Raw genomic sequence first — 20082 nt, 5'->3', positions numbered from 1 at the left:
TCGCTAGTCGCCCGCGATGTCGCCCTTGCTCGGGCGGGCAAGTTCTGCCCCTGATGATCGCCCACTCGAGGTGACGATCTACAGGTTCCGGCGATCCTCGGGGATGGTCTCTACTTCCTTGCGCACTTTCACTTTTGTCTCTTGCCGGTCGCTCTCCTTTTTCTTTCGTTCGTGCGCGTACGTGACGATCCTTCGAGCTCGCCGGTCTAAGTCCAAGTCCACGAAAACTGTTTTCTCTCCCCACTCTCTCGCTACGGCACACGCCTGATCGAGTCTCCTTCTGTCTCTCTATCTTCACTCCTCGCTCGCTCGCCCGCTTGGCCATGCTCGGCCTCGCGCGCGGACAATCTTCCGCGAAAACGGCCCCGGCCGTTATATTAGTTAATAACATTTGAATTATAACTAATTTTTCATATTTGTAACGGTTTTTCCTAATCTTATAATGCAATTATTAGATTAATTATCTAAGATTCCTAAATCATAAAGCTATCATTATCAAGTATAAAATTAATACTTTCGTTTTATATACAGCTTATTGTTTAAATAAATTATTAATTGTTTATTTACTAATAACTGTTATTATTCAGCTGTTATTAATGAGACCAATTCTTACTCATCTTCAATACTTATTCATTTTGCATATAGATTATTTACATTTTTTTAATATTTCATAATGTTCGCGTAATAAATAAATCAATTTTGCATATTAAAATTCATTATTATTTCATAATTAAATGCAATTTGTGTTATGATATTCTGAATCTACGTACTTAAATTTATATAATAAATACTTTGTTATATTAAAATTATCTCTAATTAACATATTTTTCTTAATATCCAAAATCATTATATCTATATCTATTACTTTGTGACGTAACGCTATTTATTTTGATTTGACTCTTATATGTATACAATTAAGTAAACAGTGAGGTAGCGCCGCTTAATGTATTGATTTGAATAAACAGATAGATACGTCATACTAGTTGCAGTAATTCAGTGATTTAATAAATAGCTCATAAATAGGACCGTTACAATACAATCTATTCCAAGTTAACTTATTACTATTCAAACTTCAAATTTTACAACTGCAGTAATTAGGCTATATTGTATTACCAGTTGTTATTACTAAATGTTTTCACTAATATATCCAACTGATACTTCCGTTAAATGACTAATAGCTTTTTAAATGGTATAAAGCTTTATTATATATATAATTCACAGTTATTGCATCAGCATTGAGCTTCCCAAAATTGTACAAAGCATTCAAAACAGAATCATACTGTATACAAGCAAATAGTTTATATGCCGTTCTGAAAGAGTATTGTGCAAAAATCAGACTTACAACAATAATCAAACTTACCGTCCCGTTACATTGTGTGTATGAAGATAAACTTCAATAATCACCTCAACATGTATGTGCGTTAAGAATTTACTAATTAAAAGTATTCTCATTAGTTAGTGTGTAGACGTATTCACAACCGTATACACAGATCATTTGAACATTCTATATAGTAATATATGGGTTGCGATTGGAGTCCTATCACAGTGATAGATACAGATCTTGAATCTCCCGGGGGGGGAGGTAAAGCTCTTAATGGTCTACAAAAAAGTTTCCATAAATCTCCACGGCCCTGCAATCGAGAGGGTAAATGAGCAGCTGCTCAACAATGAGAATGAGGTTACTCAAGATTTGACTTGTATTTGCTTAAGTCGTAACATTTCTATATCATTTACATATTCATGGCCGTCGTTCCTCAAGCTAATAAAAGTATCGGAATGGCGGACATAGATAGATGAATGAACATAGGAATTCGCCGAATTTAACACAAGCAAATTATGGGTCACCTGATTCTCATCACTGCAGCCACTGGAAATAATAGAACTTATCCGTTTATAAACAAATCACAATGACACTCATGAGTGGCACTATATACGCAAAAACTCTTGCATAATTCAAGAAAAAATGTTGAATGTCTGTGACATTTGAAACTTGTTGAGCGTAGTTTACATTTTTCTTTGTTTTATGTATCTTATTTAGACCTGTAATTACATTCCCTGCCAGTCACATTTGATGAATTAGGACCTAAAACGTGAGACTTGAAGGATCACGGTTTCTTCGGACTTAGAAATTTTGCGATTTTCAGATTTCTATCTATCAAAGGGAACGCAAAAAAAAAGAAAATAAACCTTCCTTTACTCGAGAGCTATCGAACGGCTTTCTTAAAATTGAAAAAAATTGATAAGGTATTTTTCAAATCAACTTTGAAAATTGAAATTTTCGCTATACTAGCCGCAAAACCGATTTTTGAACTCACATATCTCTAGTTCAAATAAAGCTACAGAAACGAGTGGGGACGCAAATTAAAACTCTTTTCAATACAAACCAAAAACCTATTCGTCGTTTTTTCGAAACATCAAAACTGACGACGCTACGACTCCTCGAAAATGGCGAAAAAATTGCTAAAAGATCAATTATTTGAGAGCACTTATTCCCTAAGAGTACTAACAGAACACTTCATCAGGTTTTGGACAATTTTTTTTTCTAAAAGTATATGAAAAAATAAAGCGAATGCAATGTCGCCCGTCCAAATATCTTAAAAAGTTCCGAAGCTACGATTTTTCAGATTACTTAAAAAAGGCCCTTTTCTGGGCCTTTAAATTTGTGTGTGTGTGTGTTTGAAATGAAATCTGAGATAAGGAAAAGCATTTTTTTGCATGTAGAACCCTCGAAAAAATTGTCGTCACGATCGGCTGACCACGCAGAAAGTCCAGTTAAAAACTTCCAGTAATGCGATTATCCTTATAATTTAAAAGATGATATATAACAGACTTTGTCTTTGCAATGCGATGAATAGTAACAATTTCCATAGACCAGTTAGGCATGTGCTTTTTTGAAAATATGTTTAGACCCGCTGACTCATACCTTATCAATTACTAAGAATTTTGGTTTCTCGAACATTCGGATGTCATAACAGAGTTTTTTCAAAACTAGTATTGTGTTTTTCTTCGTTAGTTCTTCGTTTCATATTTATCGTGAAATGTTTGAAATTATTGTATAATTCAAGTAAGTAGGTAGAATATTAATTTACTTATAATTTCCTCACGGACTGAATTTTTTCCACGTAATATATTTATGACTGATTTCAACGTTCACAAGTACATATTTTGAGATCGCTATACAGTGCCGGTCAGCCACTTTTACCCCCCCACGGGCAAAATCAGTCTAACTTCAAAATTTTATATCTCTGGTAGAAATTAACGTATAGAGACGCGCGTCGGTGCGTTTGAAAGGTCTTTCGGAGAGTTTTCAAATGATATGACTCACGGTTGCCATCGATTGTTTTTTTAAATTTTGCAACAATTATGCAAAATTGAAAATTCTGAAATTTTTTAATTATTTTTGACAATTAACCAATTTTGGAAAAAAAATCGTACGAAAATTTGAAGTACACCATTTTTTAGCTATTACCAAGCCCTATCTGAATCACTCATCAAAAATTTATTTTCGTCAAATATGACGCGCGCACGGGCATTTTTTCCTGGAAGTGACAGTTTTTTTCAACATTTTTTATCTCCGTCAAATTGTAACAATCGAAAAAAATTTATAGGAGAAAAAATGTTTGTTTTTTTACGTATAATACTGCAATAATTTTTTTTTCGGTTTTTCGAAAAATTTTTTTTTTCGGTTTTTTTCAATTTTTTTTTCTCACAGTCGGTACGCTAAAATGATGAGAAACCACAAAAAAAAATTTTTTTCCACCCATTCAATAATACTACATAACAAGTATCGTAAATTACATCAAAAAAAAATCTTTTTTTTTTTCGACCTTGAAAAATAATTTAAACCGAAAAAAAAAATTTTTCGAAAAACCGAAAAAAAAATTATTGCAGTATTCTACGTGAAAAAACAAACATTTTTTCTCCTATAAATTTTTTTCGATTGTTACAATTTGACGGAGATAAAAAATGTTGAAAAAAACTGTCACTTCCAGGAAAAAATGCCCGTGCGCGCGTCATATTTGACGAAAATAAATTTTTGATGAGTGATTCAGATAGGGCTTGGTAATAGCTAAAAAATGGTGTACTTCAAATTTTCGTACGATTTTTTTTCCAAAATTGGCTAATTGTCAAAAATAATTAAAAAATTTCAGAATTTTCAATTTTGCATAATTGTTGCAAAATTTAAAAAAACAATCGATGGCAACCGTGAGTCATATCATTTAAAAACTCTCCGAAAGACCTTTCAAACGCACCCACGCGCGTCTCTGTACGTTAATTTCTACCAGAGATATAAAACTTTGAAGTTAGACTGATTTTGCCCGTGGGGGGGTAAAAGTGGCTGACCGGCACTGTAGATAAAGTACAGATTTATTTTATACAGGGTGTCCCATTTTAAAGAAACAACCCCGAAATTTCCGACGGTTGGGGTTGTACAAAAAAATTGTTCAGACAACAGTTGTTTGGGACAATGGGGGCAACCTTTCTGTGAAGACCGATTTGACCTTGAGATTCATTTTCAAGGTCTTTCGAAGGTCAAAGTCATTTTTTTAATAGGAACCCATATTTTTGATCCCGGATTCGGAAAGAGCGGAAAATTTTACGTTTAAATAACGTATTATGTGTGGGGTGCGGTTAACCCCCCCCCCCCCCCCTCGCCTCAGGTCATGTAGAGGTCAAATTTATGATTTTCTTCATCTATGCACAGGGATAATCGGACAAGAGTAAGGTTAATTGTAATAACCCAATAACTCGATAACCCAAATAACCCAATAATCCAATAACCCGATAACCCCAATAATTCAATAACCCCAATATCCCAAAAAATTATATGGTCAAACAACAGTGACCTTGAGCTTAAACTTCAGGTTGATTTTCAAAGTCGACTTCATGTATTCAAAGCCTTCATGAGAAGTATCATTTTCCACTTTGTGGGATAACATGTTATTTCCATTCTTTTTTCTGGTGTGATTCCGGACAAGCCTACAAAGTTTCAACTAAATTGTTTAATAACACTTTTTTAGTATTGTTTATGACAATAGTGATTCGCGAACAGTCCTACTCAGGATATTTCAAGTGTAATTTTCTTAGTCGACTTAAAAGGAGGGACCATGCCGGATTATTCGAGAAACGAAATTGTTGATATTCTGTTGTCTCTCGGGGCATGTCAAGGCCGATATCGTGCTGCGGCAAGGTATTACCCGCAGCACTCAATTGGGTAATCAATACCTTGCCTTCATTAGCTGGGTAATCGATACCTTACCTTCATTGGCTGGATAATCAATACCTTGCCTTCACTGGCTGTGTAATCAATACCTTATTAACCTCACCCTTGCCCCGGTGGGATGGGGGGGAGGTTAACCGCACCCCACACATAATACTTTATTTGAACGTAGAATTTCCCGCTCTTTTCGAATCCGGGATCAAAAATATGGGATCCTATTAAAAAAATGACTTTGACCTTCAAATGACCTTGAAAAATAAATCTCAAAGTCAATCGGATTTCACAGAAAGGTTGCCCCCATTGTCCCAAACAACTATTGTCTGAACAATTTTTTTGTACAACGCCAATCGTCGAAAATTTCGGGGTGGTTCCTTTAAAATGGGACACCCTGTATATAATCATTAGATTCTGAAAATTTGTATTATAAAATATGATGGTTTATAGATATAGAACTTAATTTGTTTATAACTTTTTAAATGTTAATTATTGTAATAAAGCGAATACTCTGAACTCAAGATGACTTTCTTAGAAATATGAGTAAGAATTCGTTTCATTGATAACAACTTAATTATTATTGTTATCAATAAATAAAGAATAAATAATTTATTTATACAAATAAAAGTGTATGAATCGAAAGCATTAATCCTGTAAATAATGTGTGACAGTAAACGTCTTGTTTGCGTTATCGTCTCAATCACGCGGCTGCCTATGAGCGCAGCACCTACCGGCCGGGGAAAACGGAAAACGGGAACTCGGTACGATACGGGACGGAACACGCGAGAAGGTGAAAGAACCAGTCGAGGATTAGCCATCCGAGCATAAGCAGCGAAGAGTCAGATCAATTCGGACGCAGATACGAACAAGTAAGTGTGTGAAAGCGAGTGTGTAGATAATTGCCGTTATTGTCGTGTCAAGTGAGTGGTGTCAGCGCCATCGTAGGCCAACCACGAGGCCGTGGAACCACCCCGCCCGCTAAAGTAAACGTTCGATCACAAGAAAGGCGGCAACCTGAGATACGGACACGACAATAGCCTGTTTTCCTCCCCTCATAGTGCGACCGTACATTTAAAGTAAGCTGGCCAGCTTTACATCGCGATTTCTGACAAACGACCGCGCTTAATTACTCTCCCCTCGTTTTGTCGATCATAAGAAAATCGGTAGCGTGCATGCAAACAAACGTTGCGAATAAAGAATTGTAAACGAACTAGCGATACATGATATTGACGCACGCGCCGTATAAACATAAACACGCGGGCCAAACGTACTATAGAGTTTATTAACAATAAACTCGTCCTGGTTTAATTGTAATGAAAATATACTGTTATCATTAGTAGTAAGTTGGTTGACTGATGTCTGTTCCCTCCTGCTCTCCGGTTAGCAAACGTGAATATTTCGATTTCGCCGCGCGCATTCCGGTACGATTGCGCGTCGAGCGAAACAAAGAGATAAAACGGATTCACAACCCGTTACAAATGATAAAATTTTCATAATTTATTAATTTTAATTCAAATATTATTAACCAATTAAAGTAGTTCTTTTTTGGAATTATACCAACAAACGATAAACTATTTTTATATTTAAAAGTTCTTATTATTTTATTGTAAATTTTGCGTTATTGTATTTACTAACTTTATTAGTTAATAACTTTTAACTACGATTTTTGTAATAAGTGTATATTATGCTTAAATTATCTATATTATCTTCTGTAATTTTTACACTATTTAAATTTTCTTTAGCGCTGTTCATTTTATTGTAAACAAGAAAAAATAATGTTGCACATTTGCAGAAACAGCGTGAAAAGGGTTATCCTGCGTAAATGGGGCTCTAAAATTTGAGTATAAATAGGCTCAATTTTGTACAGGTGAGAAGTAATCTCTCCTAGCCTTGCAAAGTGAGCGCTTGAGATTAAATAAACTTGGCTTATACCTAATTTGACTCTCTCGAGTGATTAGCTGAGCAAGCCTTTCCTTTCGTATTGTGATTTACGCTCGACTCATAGAACATTTCGCGCTATGAGAAACTTGGGCTAAATCACATCCTCACAAAAAAAAACTTAGACTCTACTTATGGAACATTTCGCGATATAAGAAACTAGAGTAAAGTTCATTCTTGATTCTATTTCAAATATATATATATAAAATTGTGAGGTTAGATTTCACTCGAGGGGAGTGTGGACGTGTCTTGTATGTGAGCGCGAGTTTTGGTGAGAAAGTCAAAGAGGAAAAGTGCTTGAGGAGAGAAATAGAGGTGAAAAGAGCGTGGAGGTGGAGGAGGAGTGAAGAAGAGAGAGAGAGGCCTGGAGAAGAGCAGGAAAAAGCAGAGAGAAAGGAATAAAGAAAAAAAATAAAAGTTGAGGTTAAGAGAGAAAATCAGAAAGCGGGAAAGGCAGGCAGAGAGGAGGGGCGGTAAGAAGTAAAGGCAGAGACAGAAAAGGTAAGACAGGGAATAAAGGTGGGATCACGGGTAGTTATAGAGAGTCGAATTAAGGCGTACGGGATAGGATGGAAAGATTTGTGACAACAGAAAAATTAAGAGATAAAGGTGGAAGGTTGGATAAGAAAGGCCCAGAGGAGGAAAAAAAGAAAAGAGTAAAGGTGGTGAGCGGGATAGAGAGCGGGGAGGGGCAGAGGGAGAATAATAGAGGAGAAATGAGAGAGGCAAGGAGATGCAAGAGTGAGAGTGAGGGAAGTGAGATGGATGGGGAGGGGGAGAAGGATTGGACAACACGATAAGAGAAGTGGGAAAAAGTAGTGGTGCAGAAGAAATAATGGAAAAGATACGGACAGACATAAGGGAATTAAGAGAGGTATGGGAGGAGGAAAGGAAAGAATGGACAGAAATGTTTAAAGAAATAATGGGAAAAATGGAAAGAATGGAGGCAGAGGGGAAAAGAAGAGAAGAAAGGTGGGAGAAGGAAATAGGAAAAGTTAGGAAAGAACAAGAGAGAGAGAGAGAGAGAGAGAGAGAGAGAGAGAGAGAAGAAAGAAAGAAAGAGACGAAAGAAGAAAGGGAAAAAGCAGAACGTAGAGAAAAGAAACTGCAGGAAAAATGGGGAGAGAGGATGGACCAGTTGGAAGAGGAATGCGTGAAACTAAAAGAAATCATAGAAGGAGGAAACAAGAAGCAAAGAGGAACAGAAGTAGGCAATAAGGAAGAATTAGAGCATATGAGAGAAAAAATGGATAGAGAAAGTAGGATAAACAATATAGTAGTAACAGATTTAGAGGGTGAGTTAAGATGGGAAAAGAAGGGAGAGGCAGAGGTCTGGTTAAGGGATGTACTAAAAATGAAAGGAGAGATAGTGAATCTGAGAAGAATAGGAGGAACAGCGGAGAGAGATGGTCGGAGAGAAAGAAGAAAAAACATGTGGCAAATTAGATGCGCGTCATGGGAACAAAAATAAGAAAATATGAAGAAGAAAAAGAATCTGGCACAGAAAAAGATATACATAGATCAGGACTGGACGTGGAAGCAGAGAAGGATAAGAGAGGAAGTAAGAAGGAAAGCGAAAGAAATAAGAAGTAAAGGTAAAGAGGTAATGATGTGGCATAACGGGGTGAAATCAGAGGAAGAAGAATGGTGGTGGAGCGAGAGAAAGGGAAAAATGGTAGGAAAGGGGGTGGAAGGGATTAGAAAACAATAGGGATAAAAGAGAGAGAGAGAAGAGAAGGGAGAGAGAGGGAAGAAAGGCAGTAAAAATACTATTCTGGAACGTAGCGGGGGTGAGGAGCATGGAGGAAGATGACTGGGAATATGTTAGGGAATTCGACATAATAGGGCTAACGGAAACCTGGGTGAAGAGGCAAGGGGCAAGAACTGGTGTGGAGAAACAACTGAAAGGGCATAGACTGGAGGGATTCAAGAAGAGAAGGAAGAAGGGGGAGAGAAATAAGGGGAGGAATAATGGCGGTAAGAGAGAAGAAAGGGATGAATAAGGTTGAATGGAAGAAAGAAAGGACAAGTGAGGTAATAGTAGGAGAAATAAAGATCGGAGGGAGGGAATACATGATAGCATCGGTGTATATGCAACATGAGAAGAAGGATAACTATGAATACCTAAGTGAAGAGATAGAGGAGAACAGAGGAAAAACAATAGTTATAGGAGGAGACTTCAACGCAAGAACAGGAAACGAAGGAAGGGAATGGGAGGCAGAAGAAAACCTAGAAGAAATTAAGGCCAAGGATAAAGTGTTAAACGCAGAGGGAGAAGAAATGATAAAATGGCTAGGAGAAATGGGCTTAGTGATAACGAATGGGAGAAAAGAAGGAGATGAAGAGGGAGAAATAACATATATAGGAGCGAGAGGAATGTCAACGATAGACTATGTAGTAGGTAACGAGGAAGGTGATGAGGCGATAAAAAAGGTTCAAATAAAGGAGAGGATAAAGTCGGACCACTTACCAATAGAGGTGGAACTGGGAGACAAAATAGCGGAAGAAAGAAAAGAAGAGGAAGAAAGAATGATAGACGACTGGAGTGAAGAAGGTATAAGGGAGTATCAGAGATGGATAGACGCAATAGAGGGAACAGATAAATGGAAAGATGTAAAAAATAGAGTGAAGAACGCAGTTGTAAAAAAGAAGATAAGGAAAAAAAGGATCAAAAAGAAGCTGGTGGAGAAAAGAATGTAAGGCAAAAAGGGATAGGGTGATGGCAGAGTTAAATAAGATAAGAAAAGGGGAAGGAGACAGAGGCAAATACTTAGAAGCAAAGAGAGAATACAGAGAGGAAATAAGAAAAGCAAAAGAAGATGAAGGGAAAAGAGTGGCAGAAGAAATAAGAACAGATAAGACGAGAAGAAAATTCTGGGAGATAGTGAATGGCAATAGGAAGAAAAGAATTGGATTAAACGAAAATATAGGAAAAGAAGAATGGATAAAGCACTTCAAGGAACAATTGGGAGAGAAAGAACAGGAAGAAAGTAAAGGGAAAGAAACCGAAGATAGCGAAGGAGAAGAAGGTGAAGAAATCAAAGAAAGAGAAGTAAAAGAGGTAATAAGAAAAATGAAAAAGAAAAAGGTGACAGGAGAAGATGGTATAGCAAATAATGCGTGGGTGGAAGGCACGGAAGGCTTGATAAAAGATATGACAAAATGCTTAAATGGAATATGGAACGGAGAAGGATATCCGGAAGAATGGAGGAAGGGAATAATAGTACCAATATATAAGAAAAGGAGGAAAGAAGAAGTAGGAAACTATAGAGGAATAACGCTGATGGATACGGGATATAAAATATATACGGAAATACTGAGAAAAAAGCTGGAAAGAGAACTAGAAGCTAAAGAAACGCTAAGTGATACGCAGATGGGATTTGGGAAGAAAAGAGGAACAATGGACGCGATATTTATATTAAAAACAATAATAGGGAAGGAAATAAGGGAAAAAGGAGGAAAACTGTTCGTATTCTTTGCAGATATGAAGGCCGCTTTTGATAAAATAAAGAGGAAGAAAATATGGGAAACAATGAAAGAGAAAGGGATAAATAGAAAAATTAGGAAAAGAATAGAAGAAATATACAAGAAAACAGGGAGTAAGGTAAAAGTTGGAGGAGAAATAATTGGGGAGTTTGAGACTTACAAAGGCGTAAGGCAAGGGTGCCCTTTGAGCACCACGCTATTTAATCTTGTCTTCGCCGACCTGGACGTGAAGATCAAGCAGGTGCAGGAAGGAGGGGTAGTGATAGGAAGGAAGAAAATATGGACATTAGGATGCGTAGATGATGGTAAAGAGTGAAAGTGGAATGAAAGCAATGTTGAAAAAATTAATAAGATACTTGGAAGAAAGGGGATTAGAGTTAAATGTAGGAACATCAAAGACGATGAAATGCAGGAGAGGAGGAGGAAGGGGGAAGGAAGAAGAAGTAGAATGGGAAGATGAGAAGATAGAGATGGTGAAAGAGTACAACTACTTAGGATATGTGATAAGCAGAAATACCGGAAATAAAAAGCAGATAAAGAAGGTAGAAGGGAAAATAAATATGGGACTTTGAAAGTTATGGGGGCTAGGAGAAAAGCTATTTAGAGAAAACTGGGAGCTAAGGATGAACCTGTTCGATGCTCTGGCGAAAAGCGTGATTATGTATGGAGCAGAAATCTGGGAATGGAAGAGATATGAGGAAATAGAGAGACTACAACTAAAATACATAAAGTGGGTATTAGGATTAGATAGAAACACGCCAAGTTACCTAATACGATGGGAAACAAGAAGACAAGAAATGAAAGAAACAGCATTAGAAAGAGCAGTGACGTATGAAAACAAAATAAGAGAAGAAAGAGATGGCTCAATAAGAAAAGAAGCATGAAGAGAATTAAAGAAAAGGGAAAGAAATTAAAAAGGTAAAAAGGGTAAGAAGGAGGAGAGAGAGGAAAGGCTGGAAAAAAGTAAAATATACAGAGAGAAAAAGAGGGAGATGAAATGAGGGAAGAGTTTTGGGAAGAAATAAGAGATGAGCTGAAGAAAAAAGATGAAAAAGAACTAGAAGAAAAGCTAGAAAAATCAAGATACATAAACGAGTGGAAAGAGCTGAAAGAAGAAATGAAAAGGTATAGGTTATAGGAAATTCAAGGAGAGGGAAGAATAAAAGGCCTGCAAATAAGGGAAAGGTTTAGGTTAGGTAATGAAACGAGATGAAGCAGGTATTGGGAAAAAGAAGAAAATAAGAGATGCAGAATGTGTATGAAAGAGGAAGAAAATTGGAAACACATGGTAGAAAAATGTGAAAAAAGCAAAAAGGAAGGGGAAGAATGGGAAAAAATAATAATAGGAAGCAAAGAAAAGATAGCGTGGATGATGGAGATAAAATGGAAAAGAAGAAGAAATGAAGAGAAGAAAGAAAAAGAAAAGCAAGAAGAAGAAACTACAAGACCCTAAGGAGAGACGGAAACAGAAGACAGAGAAGCAAGACTCGCAGACACATCTACACACACATACATACACACACATACACACAAAACACAAACATACGCGCAAACATAAACATACACATGCAAACACACACAAGACACAAGTAAAAGCAACTACACAAGCGAGAGGAAGCAGGTATTGGAGGATGGAGCAGAATGGAAAAGAAGAAAAATCGAAGAAGAGAAAGAAAAAGGCAAACTAGAAGGCAAATCATAAGATACTAAGGAAAAATAAGTGAGGTTGAGGAAAGGAAAGGCAGAGGAAGCAATAGGAAACAAGAAAAAGGTGTCAAAGCCTTAATAAGGAGAAAGATAGATGAAATGATTTGCAAGAAGGAGAGCAAAAGCAAAGGAAAGGCAAAGGTGAAAAGGCAAAAGAAATTAATAAAGGTAAAGCTGAAAAGAAAACAGAAGAGCGGTAAAGGCAGATCTTGGAGAGAGAAAGAGGAAGAGAAGATTAATCAGAAGAAAAATGAGAAGAAAAGAGGAACAGAAGAGCGCAGAAGACCGGGACACAAGAGTTGCAGACACACCTACAAAGGCACATATTTACACAACACATACACACACACACGCGCACGCGCGCACTCACACACACACAAAACACATACATAATCAACTACACAAACTGGATACGAGACACAAATAGTAATTTAAGAAATATAAACCAAATGTAACATATAAGTTGTAAATAAATAAACTAACTAACTAACTATATATATAAAATTGTATAATTTTTCAAATTAAATACTTTAAAATTCTCAGGAATTCTTATACATTAACGTAACAACCACGAGAGTACAAACTATATAAAATAATAGGTGATAAGTAACATCACACCGTGCCAGTGAAAAAGAAAACCGGTAATGATGTAGCAGCGGAACTGAAATCTGTTTTGGTGAAAGTTCGAGTACCAAATAATCTTCACACAAATAAAGGTAAGGAATTTTACAATGCAACTTTGGAAGCTTTCGTGAAAAAATATAACATCAATCTCTACTCGACTTATAGTTCATTCAAAGCTTCAATATGTGAACGATTCAATCGTACGTTGAAAAATGCTATGTTGATAAAATTTAGTGACACGGCAATCACAAATGGGTGGATATACTACCAAAGCTCACTGCTGCTTACAGGAATTGTAAACACAGAACAATTGGTATGAAAACTATTCAAGTTACAACAGTGAATCAAGCTCAAGTATTACCGTTGTTCTCATCTTTCATCAGTCCAACCACTTTTTTATTGGCTCTGGAATATTGAACTGATTTTGTTCGTCAATGTCTCAGGTATCAAATTCATGAATATCTCGATGCATGACGTCATATATATGAGTATTACTGATCTCATATACCAGACTTTTCGTGTCAGCGTATAACAATTTGCAATGCTCACCCGCAGCACTAGCCATATATTCATAGTGGAATCGATACAAGATAGTTTTCGACGGTCTAGGACAACAAGAATGATGTATATGCATTTTCTCACTGTTAGTTACATTCGCAAGAGTTGAATGACCGCTAGCTCATCGTCAAAAATATCTCGACTATGGAAATTTGGCTGTAAGAGCTTCAGCATCATATCGCCCCTCCTATTTCCTTACTAATTTCACATCGATGCGTTTCTTTTCATTTTTCATAGTCTGCCAGTACACGGGATTGTTGAATAGTTTAAATAGCATTTTTTCAAACTCATTTTTCGCCTGTTTACGCATGTCGCTGTTCAAATCAATATATTTCTTCAACCACGCACTCTGATCAAATTTCAAAGTTCGATGGATTTTCTTGAAATATAAACCATGCTTTATTACTTGCTTCAATGCTCTATATTGAATCACGTAACAATCTTTATCATCCAGAGTTGTCATGAGTTTTTTCTGTTTAGATTCTGGAGCAGATTTATGTTTCGGACAGAATGGAAGGTCTTTATGTGTGTCGTGAATTTCCATCGGATACTCTAAATCAACTTCGAGTACATATACAAAGGGTAAATCATCCGAAACATCGAAAGAAAATTTTGAGTTAATTTTGCACCATTTAAAACAGTCTTATGGAAGAGGTTCACTCCACCCGTAGAGATTATTTATGTTGTAATACATAACGTATTTGTCATCTTTTTGTGAATTATAATCAGTGTCCATGTACGGATCATTAGCGACGACATACCTGTTGCAGCACTGGCTGATCCCTCCACAAATATGGCGTTCGATAAACATAAGTTTATCGATATCCGTCAGAAGCTCCAATTTTACGCCTACATATTTTAACATAGCATCCCAACTTAATCCGGGTGTTATATAATAGTGAACAGGATCCAAGCAATATGCAATTCGACATTTGTTCCTAAAGTCAAGGGTCGCGGTCGAGAGCCGTAGGCGAGTAGGTACAAAGTGGCCACGACGATTGCTGGCCGGCCGCAATACTCTATATAGTAAAATGAAGAAAAGTCAGATTTAACGAACAGAATATACGTAATTTTTCATGCTTCTACGTATTGATTTTCTAATGTGGTATATAGTTTAGAAAATCTAGTTTCTCTTCTATTATCCGAAAAAAGATTTACTTCAATAGTATTTGATATGAGAATGTTATTTGAGTTTGAAGTTTTGAGTAATGTTGCTTTTCTGCCATTTTAAGATTCTTCTTACGCTTTGTTTTATTTTTATACGTCTCTACGTCTTTTACGTATACTATGTGTACTACTCACGTACAAAAATAATAATTGATGATGTTGCCAATAAATGACAAGGCATAATTACACAACAACCACTTATAGATATAATAATTCTTTGTAGTTGAATAATAATTCCGTATATATTACATTATTTCGTACGTCATTTACGTCAGCATTTTTTTCTAAAACTAAATTAACTGTTTTTTAATGTATCTGTGATGAAAAAATACGTACGAGATGTGTTCAAAAAGTAAGGTGAATTTTTATTTTTATGAAAAAATATTTATTTATTCATCAATATTTATGTTGTCACCTTCAAAGTAATCCCCCTCAGATATAATACACTTTTACCAACTTTTTTTCCAATCCTCAACGAACTTCTGGTAAGCACTTTCTTGTATAGCCTTGAGTTCTTTCAGCGATTTTTTTTATCTCTTCAATCGTTCTAAACCCCTGTTCTTTTATGGGTTTCTTGAGTTTTAAGAACAGGAAAACGTCATAGGGCTATATCTGAAGAATATGGTGCCTGAGGCATAATTGTGGTTTTGTTTTTGGCTAAAAAGTTCGAGACAAGCAGAGATGAGTGAGCGGGTGCATTATCGTGAAGCAAAATCAATGAATTGTTTTCCCACAATTCTGGAGGTTTTTTCGTATTGCTTCTCGCAAACAGCGCATAACTTTAAGGTTATACTCTTTATTTGCCGTACGACCTTGTAGTAAGAACTCTTGATGTGCTACGCCACGATAATCAAAGAAAATAAGTGCTGGCGCGTCCAGAGCGAGGTTTGTCATCAGTGTCTATTCGGCCATCTTGAAAGAGCTTATACCACTTGTAAACATTTTTTTGACTTAAAGTAGACTCACCGAATGGCACTATCAACATTTCAAGTGTTTTGGAGCACTGAATTCCATTTTTTACACAAAATTTTATGCAAACTCTTTGATCCATTGTTTTCGACAGCAGAAAATCGCCAAACACAAAGAACACGTCTTACGTTTCTGTATCGCAAAAAAAAGTAAACATACAAACTGGCTGAAACTGTGAGCATATGTGAGGGTCATATATACCAACATAATAAAAAAAAATATCGATGATCGAATCTACGTAGCCTGCCCAATTTAAAAATTCACCGTTTGAACCTCGTAATATGTAGAAACCGTTGTGGAAAAATCAATTTATGATCAAGAAGACAGACGAACGACTGATATACATAGTACTTTATGGCTCTATGGGTTTCCATAGTGTTATATGTCCTCTATTGTTCTTTATGGTACTTCTTGGGCTTCCATGATGTTATATAGTATTTTATACTATTTTATAGTGTTTTATAATGTTTTGTGGTGTTTCACGGATCTCAATGGATTCAGGGTTCTTCATGGTTCCCCATGAGATTATTTGGTATTTTATGGCATTTAAATGTGTTCCACAAATCATGATAGATTTAAATTCTCCATTATTCCTTATAGTACTCCATGGTGTTTAATAATATTCTATGGTGTTCCACGAATCTCAATGGATTTGTGGTTCTCCATGGTTTTCCATGAGTTTCCATGGTATTTTATGTTGTTTTCTGGTGTTCAATGGAGTTCCATGTATCTTAATGGATTTTTGATTCTCCATGGTTCTCCATGAATTTGTAATATGTTTTATGGTGTTTTTTAGTGTTTCGTACATCTCGACGGATTCATCATTCTTCATGGTTCTACATGGTACTCTATGCGATTCCAAGGTTTTATGGTGTTTTAAGGAGTTTTACGATGTTTCACGAATTTTGATGGATTCGTGGATCTCTTCATGAGCTCCGATGGGTTTGGGTATTATGCTGTTTTATGATGTTCGGCGCATCTTGATGGATTCATTGACTTCTATTGTTCCTTATGGTATTCCATGGTGTTTTATGGTTTTCCATGTATCTCGATGAATTCATGGTTCACCATTGTTCCTTATAGTACTCTATGGGGTGGATTAGATGGTTTTCCAAGATATTCCATGGATCTCGAAGAATTTCTGATTCTCCAGGGTTGCGCATGAATTAGCATGGTCTTTTATGGTTAATCACGGAACTCGATGAATTTCTGATTCTCTACGATCCCCATGAGATTCTATGGTATTTTATGGTATTTAATGTTGTTGCAAGAATTTCGATGGATTTATCGTTCTCCTTGGTTCTCCATGATTTTGCAAAATGGTTTAAGATGTTCGACGCATTTTGATGGATTCATAGTCCTCCATTGTTCCTTATGGTATTCCATGGAATTTATGCTGTTTCACGGATATTGATGGATTCATGGTCCTGTATTGTTTCTTATGGGACTCCATAGTGTTTATATAGTATTTCATGGTGTTTTACATATATTGATGAATTTATGCTTTTCCATGTTTCCTCATCGTACTCCATGGGTTTCCATGGTGTTTCATGGTGTTTTCTGGTGTTTTATAGTATATCACGGTTTTCGATGAATTTCTTATGTTCCATAGTTGCTCATGAGATGTATGGTATTTTACGTTGTTACGTTGTTGATGGAGCCATGGTTCTCCGTTGTTCCTTCTGGCACTCTATTGGTTCGGGTTTCATAGTCTTTTAAGATGTTCCACAGATCTCGATAGATTTTATGGTTCTCGATTATTCCTTATTGTACACCATGGGTGTTTTATGGCATTTTACGGATATAGAATTCATGGACTCCATAGGTTTTCATGGTATTTGAAGGGTTTTAATGGTGTTTCATCGTGTTTTATGTTGTTTTGTGGATGTCGACGTATTCATGGTTCTTTATGGTTCCTCATGGTACATGGTAAAGATGAGTAGAAAATAGTTTGTTTACGTTTGTGACTCGAAGTTAATTACCTATTGTTTCTTGCGATCAAGGGTCTCAGTCGACAGGCGTAGGAGAGTAGGCATAAATTTGGCCGAAGCTCCATCTGACGGAAACTACTTATACAGTAAAATAACTGTTCTCGAGCCAACTGAAATCTTTTTATTTTTTTTCTATTTCCCTGTAAACCTTCTGATTTTCTATTAGTCAAATCAAAAGTTGATGATAACATCTATGCCTCAAAAAAAATGTCATTCTGATTATTGGTGTTTTTTAAAAGTTATTCAAGAATAAATTCTCTTAATTTTTTGTCAAATTATAATAATTAATATTTATAATAATTTTTCCCAGATGTTTATCAAAATACCGTTTATATTACGTTACCAGTGTTTGGTCCTCGAGTGAAGCGGACCTGTTTTGTGCTGCGCTCTACTCGGAAATCAAGAGTTTAAACCAATCAAGGGAAGAAACATTTTTACTTAAATTAATTACTCAAGTAATAATAATCAGCAAAATAACGGCTAAATGGCCACACAAGAAAGAGACACGATGTCTACACCGGTACAAAACAACACAGAAAAATGGCAACTGAAAAACAGCAAAAAAGAGGATAGAGAGAAGAAGAAAGTAATAACCCAGATATAAATAGACCTCAAAATAAACGGCAAACCAAGCTAGCAGACTTCTGGCTGAGTCAATCCGTCAATACATTTGAAGTTCTTAAGGACAGTGAACATATAGAAATGAAAATAGAAAATGATATCAAAACATCGAAAAATAAATCGCCTCCTATCTTTGTCTACAATTATAACGAATTTAAGTTTTATTCGTTATGTCTCTCTCTCCTCCCTTATGTATTAATATAAATATTATACTATTATATTATACTTAATATATATAGCAGCAGTCGACACAGCCAAAAGGTGAGAGAGAGAGAGCAAAAGAGATTCGCGTTAAAGAAAAAGAGGTAGAGAGCGATATTCCCTAACATATACATCGCGCGGAGAGCGTTTCGACAGGTCAGGACGCGCGTGACTATGACTGAGGGAAAGAAAGGACACCGCGAGCGGTAATTAGCTGGTGGACTTGAGGCCAACAACACGTGTCTCTGCTCGCGCGGATAACTTTAGTCTTTTTCTTTATTGTACGGCAGTGCCTTACATGGACTTAGCTAAGAAACCAGTAAATAGATTACTTTGTGGTAGTGCCTTTTTCTCACCAGTGCAGTGGTGAATGGTCCCTTTGTCAAGACGGTGCTGGAGCGTCTGAACTAATTCCAGAGCCATACACTCCGCCACCTCTGTAGCCAGTTCTTCAACCCGCGAGGCGATTTAGTGTAGATACTAGGGCATCGCTATTTACAAAGGGCATAGCCGACGAGCATGTAAGTACCATTTCGTAATTAGGCTCTCTCTCTCTCCGCTTATCCACTTTCTCTCTCTCTTTACTGCGTTGTTTACGCATGACGCCTTATACGCTCTAAATATTTTCTTTTATATAAAGCCGATGTTATTTGCATTTGTTGCGTCTTTCTTAATTGTCTGAATCTTTTCCCATTTCCCTGCGGTTTTTCTGCGCTCGTGTATGTACGAGGTGTGTTCAAAAAATAACGAGAATTTTCGTTTTATGAAAAAAATATTTATTTATTCATCTACATTAATGTTGTCGCCTTCAAAGTAGTCCCCTTCGGATACAATACACTTATGCCAACGCTTTTTCCAATCCTCGAAACACTTTTGAAACTCGATCTTTGTAATAGCTTTTAGCTCTTTCAGCGATTCGCTTTTAATGTCATCTATGCTTGTAAAACGACGGCCTTTTAATGTTCTCTTTATTTTTGGAAATAGAAAAAAATCACATGGAGCCATATCTGGCGAATATGGAGGCTGAGGCATCGTTACAGATTCGTTTTTGGCCAAAAATTCACGAACAAGCAATGAAGTGTGAGCAGGCGCATTATCGTGGTGCAAAAGCCATGAATTGTTTTGCCACAAATCCGGGCGTTTTTTTCGGATTGCTTCACGTAAACGACGTTGAACTTGTAGGTAGTACTGCTTATTGATTGTTTGACCTTGTGGCAAGAATTCATAATGCACTATGCCATTAAAATCGAAGAACACAGTGAGCATAACCTTCACATTCGACCGCACTTGTCGAGCCTTTTTCGGTCTTGGCGATCCAGAATGCCTCCACTGGGACGATTGAGCCTTAGTTTCGACATCATATCCGTAAACCCATGTTTCGTCACCTGTTATTACACGTTTTAGTAGTTCTGCATCGTTATTGACTTCATTTAGCGACTCCTGAGCAACTTCCATTCGCCGCTGTTTTTGTTCGAAATTCAACAATTTTGGAACGAATTTTGCTGCCACACGTTTCATACCCAAAACATTCGAAAAAATTTGATGGCATGAGCCAACTGATATGCCAACATCATCAGCGACTTCTCTGATTGTGATTCGGCGATC

Source organism: Phymastichus coffea, unplaced genomic scaffold (assembly GCF_024137745.1).
Source record: "Phymastichus coffea isolate CEN01 unplaced genomic scaffold, Cenicafe_Pcof_1.1 PCOF00026, whole genome shotgun sequence".
Lineage (NCBI taxonomy): Eukaryota > Metazoa > Arthropoda > Insecta > Hymenoptera > Eulophidae > Phymastichus > Phymastichus coffea.
This window is presented reverse-complemented; position numbering follows the sequence as displayed.